This window comes from Carcharhinus amblyrhynchos, chromosome 12 (genome assembly GCF_965287045.1).
Source record: "Carcharhinus amblyrhynchos chromosome 12, sCarAmb.v2.hapA, whole genome shotgun sequence".
Classification (NCBI taxonomy): domain Eukaryota; kingdom Metazoa; phylum Chordata; class Chondrichthyes; order Carcharhiniformes; family Carcharhinidae; genus Carcharhinus; species Carcharhinus amblyrhynchos.
In genome coordinates, this window is record NC_137335.1 from 86,284,046 (window position 1) to 86,291,663 (window position 7,618).

Here is a 7,618-nt window from a genome sequence, read left to right on the forward strand (position 1 = left end):
TTTTACACAGACACAAATACGAAATATATTGTCCACTTTGGTAGGAATAATGATAGGAAGGACTATTACTTACATGGCGAAAAACTGCAGCATGCAATGGTGCAGAGGGACCTCGGGGTCCTTGTGCATGAGTCGCAAAAACCCAGCCTGCAGGTGCAACACGTGGTCAGGAAGGCGAATGGGATGCTGGCCTTCATAGCGAGGGGGATTGAATATAAAAGCAGGGAGGTCTTGCTGCAACCGTACAGGGCACTGGTGAGGCCGCGGCTGGAGTACTGTGTGCAGTTTTGGTCGCCGCACTTAAACAAAGATATTTTGGCCTTGGAGGGAGTGCAGAGGAGGTTTACTAGGCTGATACCGGAGTTGAGGGGGTTGAACAATGAGGAGAGGCTGAATAAACTAGGCTTGTACTCGTTGGAGTTTAGAAGAACGAGGGGAGATCTCATTGAGACATATAAGATGGTGAATGGGATGGATAGGATAGAGGTGGAGAGGCTCTTCCCACTCAGAAAGGACAGTAGGACTAGGGGGCACAGCCTCAAGATAAAGGGGGCGCGGTTTAGAACAGAGTTGAGGAGGAACTTCTTCACTCAAAGAGTGGTGAATCTCTGGAATTCTCTGCCTGTTGAAGTGGTGGAGGCTGCCTCGCTAAATATATTTAAGACGCGGGTTGATAGGTTTTTGATGAGCGAGGGGATTAAGGGTTATGGGGAGAGGGCGGGAAGGTGGAACTGAGACACGACAGATCAGCCATGATCTTATTGAATGGCAGGGCAGGCTCGAAGGGCTAGATGGCCTACTCCTGCTCCTATTTCTTATGTTCTTATGTTCTTATTCCTCAGATCTCACCCTGTGCCCTCGAATAATCTTCACCAAAAAATTCTAAGTGCCATAAAATTCTGAAAAGCAGAGTGTTTCTCTCTGGTTTTATCAGTGAGTTACTCCGTGAAATCTTTCGCACTCAATTATTTGGCAGTCGGGAGTTTCACGAAGGTGGGGGCGGTGGGGGAGTGGGGGGGAGGGGAGTGGAGCCCAAGCTCACTGGGGAAGCCAGCTGCTGAGCACTTGGACGCAATCGCACTGGCACCATCTCCTGCCATCTCCATCTCCCCACAGACATCAGGACAATCCCCTGTCATTGGCAGCAGTGTAACCTCCCCCCCATTGGCAACATGGGTCACCAGCATTGGGGCATTGGGACCCATCCAATGTGTCCCCTGTCATGACCCCCTCCGCAGCCCCCCCTGCATGCCCTCCTTTGACAATCACAGCCCCTGCACATGCCCCTCCCCACCTTCCCCCAACACCCTCACACCCCCAACTTTGGCAGATGGAGAGTGATCAGCAATGTGGCATTCTGGATCTAATGTACACATGTGCCTAACAATGTAGTTCCTCACTCATTTGGAATCAAACAACATCAACCCTTTCTTTACAGTGAAACCCATGGATGGAGTTGGTTGAAATGCATCTGTTTTAGAGATAAGGATATTGAAACTGAGCCAAGATTGGTCTCAGTCACGGAAGCAGTGAGCCTATTCCTCCGCTCACAAAACAACAATACATTTCTGATTTACTAATGACAAATCTGTAAATATGAAATGTCTTACAGAGGATGTAATGTAACATTTATTTATTAGTCACAAGTAAAGCTTACATTAACACTAAATTCCCCTAGTCGCCACACTCCAGCATCTGTTCGGTCAAAGCACCTAATCTAAGGACCTAAGGTTATGCACAATATTAATTTTCTATTGTCACAATATTTCACTTGCCTGGATGGTGCAGCTCCAACAACATTTAAGGATCTTGACACCACCTAGGACAAAGCATCCGGCTTGATTGGCACCATATCTACAAACATCCACTCCCTCCACCATCGACACTCAGTAGCACCACTCTGTATCATCGACAAGATGCACTGCAGCAATTCACCAATGTTCCTTGGGCAAACTCCCAACCTCTACCATTTTGAACAAGAGCAGTAGATATCTGGGAACACCATCACCTGGAAGTTCACCTCCATGCCACATTTAATAGGTGTCTTGACAAATACATGAATAGGATGAGAATAGAGGGATATTGGCCCCGGAAGGATAGGGGTTTTAGTTCAGATGGGCAGTATGGTCAGAGCAAGCTTGGAGGGCCAAAGGACTTGTTCTTGTGCTGTAATTTTCTTTGTTCTTTCTTCCTTGTTCACTCATCATCCTGACTTGGAAATATTTTACCATTTCTTCACTGTCGCTGGGTCAAAATCCAGGAACTCCCTCCCTAACAGCACTGTGGGTGTACCTACACCTCAGGAACAGCAGCAGATCAAGAAGGCAGCTCATCACCACCTTCTCAAGGAGCAATGAGCAGTGAACAATACATACCAGCAAAGCCTACATCCCTTAAAGAATTTAAAAATTGGCTCTTAAGTGGACAATAACTGGCAACTGAAGGGCCTCAATCTGGGTGGGGCTCACCTGGATCATAGCACTGCAGACAGGTCAGGGCAGGGTGGGACAACTCCTTTTTGTGCCAGCAGGAAGTCGATGGTCGACTGGCCTCAGTTTGTGGTGTAGATTTTTCAATGTTTTCCTCTTTCAAACAGCTTGATATTTTCCGGTCGGATGGAGGCTCCCGTTTGTCTCATTGAAAACACGAAGGATGGGAAGCTTGTCCCAAGACCCGATGCTCTGGAAATTCTAATTTCTCTCAACCAGCCATTGGTTATTGTGTCGATGGTTGGGAAATACGGCATTGGAAAATCCTACTTACTGAACATTCTCGCCAACAGAAATGGTAAATATTCGAGTAATAAACTTGTTCTATCAACATACACCCCTACCCAGTTTCCAATTTAAAACAGATTAGTTTCAATCCTGGATTACGTAAGAACATAAGAAATAGGAGCAGGAGTAGGCCATCTAGCCCTTCGAGCCTGCCCCGCCATTCAATAAGATCATGGCTGATCTGTCGTGTCTCAGTTCCACATTCCCGCCCTCTCCCCATAACTCTTAATCCCCTCGCCTATCAAAAACCTATCAACCCACATCTTAAAAATATTTAGCGAGGCAGCCTCCACCACTTTAACGGGCAGAGAATTCCAGAGATTCACCACCCTTTGAGTGAAGAAGTTCCTCCTCAACTCTGTTCTAAACCACCCCCCCTTTATCTTGAGGCTGTGCCCTCTAGTCCTACTGTCCTTTCTGAGCGGGAAGAGTCTCTCCACCTCTATCCTATCCATCCCATTCATCATCTTATATGTCTCAACGAGATCTCCCCTCATTCTTCTAAACTCTAACGAGTACAAGCCCAGTTTATTCAGCCTCTCGTCATAGCTCAACCCCCTCAACTCCGGTATCAGCCTAGTAAACCTCCTCTGCACTCCCTCCAAGGCCAAAATATCCTTGCGTAAGTGCGGCGACCAAAACTGCACACAGTACTCCAGCTGCGGCCTCACCAATGCCCTATACAGCCGCAGCAAGACCACCCTGCTTTTATATTCAATCCCCCTCGCTATGAAGGCCAGCATCCCATTCGCCTTCCTGACCACCTGCTGCACCTGCAAGCTGGGTTTTTGCGACTCATGCACAAGGACCCCGAGGTCCCTCTGCACCGTCGCCTGCTGCAGTTTTTCTCCACGTAAGTAATAGTCCTTCCTACCATTATTCCTAATGTTTTAGGAATTGTTACTATTTAAAACATATTTCAAACAGATTTGATCTTAAACAAGTGATTGACCCGAGGATTGTTATTCCACTGTTTTCCCTCCCATCCACCACCCCCCCTTCTGACACCCCCTCCCCTCCCCCTCCCCCTCCTCTCCTCCCCCCCCTCCCCTCCCCCTCCCCCCACCCCTCCACCCCTCCCCCTCCCCTCCCCCTCCCCTCCCTCCCCCCTCCCATCACCTCCCCCCCTCCCCTCCCCCACCTCTCCTCCCCTCCCCTCACTTCCCCTCCCTCACTTCCCCTCCACCCACCCCTCTCCCCTCCACCCACCCCTCCCCTCTCCCCTCCACCCTCCACCCACCCCTCCCCTCTCCCCTCCACCCTCCCCTCCCCTCTCCTCTCCTCTCCACCCTCCCCTCCCCTCTCCCTCCACCCTCCCTTCCCCTCTCACCTCCACCCTCCCCCTCTCCCCTCCACCCTCCCCTTCCCTCCTCTCCACCCTCCCCTTCCCTCCTCTCCACCCTCCCCCTCTCCCCTCCACCCTCCCCTTCACCCTCCCCTTCCCTCTCTCCCCTCCACCCTCCCCCGTCCCCTCTCCCCTCCTCCCTCCCCTCCACCCTCCCCTCTCCCCTCCTCCCCTCCCCCACCCCCTCCTCCCCTCCCCCACCTCTCCCCCTCCCCTCCCCCACCCCCTCCTCCCCTCCCCCACCTCTCCCCCTCCCTCCCCTCCTCCTCTCCCAGTCTCCCCTCCCTTCCCCTCCCCTCCCTTCCCCTCACCTCCCGTCCTATCCCATCCCTTCCCTTCCCCTCATCTCCCCTCCCTCTCACCTCCCCTCCCTTCCCCTCCCCTCACCTCCCTCTCACCTCCCCTCCCTTCCCCTCCCCTCACCTCCTCTCCCCTCACCTCCCCTCCCTTCCCCTCCCCTCACCTCCCCTCCCTCTCACCTCCCCTCCCTTCCCCTCCCCTCACCTCCCCTCCCCTCACCTCCCCTCACCTCCCCTCCCCTCACCTCCCATCCCATCCCATCCCTTCCCTCCCCTTTCCCCTCCACCCTCCCCTCTCCTCTCTCCCCTCCTCTCCCCTCCTCTCCCCTCCCCCTCACCCCTCCTCTCCCCTCCCTCTCATCCCTCCTCTCCCCCACCCCCTCCTCCTCTCCCCCACCCCCTCCTCCTCTCCCAGCCTCCCTTCCCCTCCCCTCCCCTCCCCTCCCTTCCCCTCCCCTCCCCTCCCTTCCCCTCCCCTCCCTTCCCCTCCCCTCCCCTCCCATCTCATCCCTTCTCCTCCCCTCCCTTCCCTTCCCTTCCCTTCCCTTCCCCTCCCCTCCCCTCCCCTTCCCTTCCCTCCCCTCCCCTCCCTTCCCCTCACCTCACCCCCCTCATACTCCCCTCCTCTCACCCCACTCCATCACTCCCCTTTGGCTAATTTCCCCTCACACATATATCTTGGTGCGTTAAGGGGCAGTTTAAATTTAACATGGCCAATCCACCTCACCTGCACATCTTTCATTCAATTAAATTTGAATTTGGTTCAAAGAATTGAAACAAACTCACCCAGCATAAAAAATACTCCCGAGATATTAGTGACTCTTGGAGAAATGTACTTGTCCCTAATTACATAATAAACACAGTGTTCTGGAGATGTTTGAACAATTTATTATGACAACGAGAGATTCTCACGAATCCTGCAGATAGTTAATAATCTAAGCGCAGTCACATTTTGTCTCTGACAGCAAATTCAAATTAAATATATTTTTCTGCTCAGGTTTTTCAGCTGGAGAGACGGCCCAAGCTCACACAAAGGGTATCTGGATGTGGTGTGTCCCACACCCTCGCAAACAACACTGCCTCCTGCTGTTGGACACAGAAGGTCTGGGAAATGTCGAGAGTGTACGTTAACTTCATATCCTTAAGCACAAGCTGCAAAACATCCAATCGAAGGAGTTCTGTGTCCTGAGCTCCTGCCATCAGTGAGGAGACAGTCAGAAGTCTCACAACACAAGGTTAAAGTCCAACAGGTTTATCTGGAATCACCAGCTTTCACAACGCTGCTCCTTCAACAGGTGAGTGACGCAGCTAACTCAGCTCAGGACTCACCTGAGGAAGGAGCAGCACTCTGAAAGCTGGTGATTCCAAATAAACCTGCTGGACTTTAGCCTGGTGTTGTGAGACTTCTTATTGCGCCCACCCCAGTCCAATATCAGCATCTCCACATCAGTGAGGAGACTAGCCCACAAAGATGGATATGGTGGGCAGTGTGGTCAAGGGTTCTGACTATGCCTTGCTCATGGACAAGGCTGCCCTTTGTAGAATGACCTTGAGTAATTCGCACCGTGGATGCAATATCATCAAAGCCACCCACAGTGCTGTTAGGGAGGGATCAAGATGTGCCACTGTTATTTCTGGTGCCCAGGGCAATGCTGGGTCTTATTCCTGTTCAATTTTCTGTGGTGCTTTGGTACAGCTGAGTGTCTTGATTGGCCGATTGAGAGGGCAGTTAAGAGTCAACCACATTGCTCTGGAGTCAGCTGTAGGCCAGACCTGGTAAGGATGGCAGATTTCCTTCCCTAAAGGGGAATTAGTGACCCAGATGAGTTCTGACAACCCAGTAGTTTGATGGTCACAGTGATCGAGAATACCTTTTCATTCAGGATTTATTCATTAGTTGAATTCAAATTTCACCAGCTGTCACTGTGGGATTTAAATTCAAGCTCCCAGAACATTAACCTGGGTTCTGGATTGTGGTCCAGTAACTATCGCAATGCCACCATTAACAATGTGGAAAATAAAGATTCATGAAGATTTATGTTTACGAGTTGCCAGAATGCAGATAGTGCACACGCTGCAGCCGCTGTTTGGGAGGTTCCTAGATGAAGCAACATCTCGAACCGGTATTTGTATAGAAATGTTGTAATTATTATGATTTGAAGCTTCAGATTTCACAAGGATTCATTTGTTCTGCTGTTGTTATAGGAAATCGAGGAGATTGACACGTGGATATGCGCTCTCGCTCTCTTGTTTAGTAACGTCCTTGTGTTTAACACTACGGACGTAATTGACCACACTGCTCTGATGAAGCTTCAGTATCCTTAAAGTCTTCACGTTTTCATGGTGGATTTTATGTTATTCCATCAGCCATTTCTTTCCGATCTTTGAGGGGCTGCAGTTCAGCAGAGAGAGGCTGGCGAGCACAGAATGAGCAGTGAATGACTGTCCTGCCACTTGCTCTACATCTTCAGCGTGACATGTCCAGCTTTGCACAGCACCCGAGTGAAGGCCAAGGGCAGAAATCGGATTCCATTGCAACTGAATGGATCCATAAAACACCAATTCCATAGGGATGTCTCCAGCGTCTGAAATGTACTTGAAATATGACCAACCCTGGAATGGATCACATTTGAATGAGGAGGATTAATGCCTGATTTAGCTCCCTGTGCAGAGTTAGACTTCCCCGAGCACAAACTCGCTGTGCTGATCTTTTACTGGTGTTGATCTGACCAATAGCTGTCATCTAAACAGGAGGTACAGGTTTTATGTTAATGTTCACGGGGAGTCAGGAGTCCCAGGAGAGCTCCTCGAGGGACCAAAGATCACTTCCAATCCCCAGGGAGCCCTCCCCTATTGTCCTCTCCTCACCCCTACATCTCAGATGGAGATGGTATCTCACCCTGAGCCAATGGGCAGCAGTATTGCACAGTAAGACACGTGTTCTCTATGTCACTGCTTTGTGACATTAACGGAAATTATTGTTTCAAATTCATTTCAGTCAAATCAAACCTTGTCAAAAGCTGCGATTAAAGGGCCCTCCCTCTCCAATCTGACAGACCCCCTGTTCTCTGGAGATTTCACTTCAAAATCCTTGTTCTTTGACAGCACAGAAAGAGGCCATTCAGCCTCTTTTCAATTCTGGTAGAGGGGTCACTGAGTTGCTGTTTTCCCATCTCCGTGTTCTGTCCCCAGAGAGC

General features: G+C 50.6%; 1 long non-coding RNA gene across 1 annotated transcript; it reads left to right on the plus strand.

Moving 5' to 3' along the window:
• The first annotated feature begins 2,682 nt into the window (after positions 1-2,682).
• LOC145350660 (uncharacterized) lies at positions 2,683-6,713 on the plus strand. Its single transcript, XR_013888242.1, has 3 exons — positions 2,683-2,787; positions 5,419-5,543; positions 6,627-6,713. It is a non-coding gene; the product is annotated as an uncharacterized LOC145350660 (long non-coding RNA).
• The last annotated feature ends 905 nt before the right edge of the window (positions 6,714-7,618 follow it).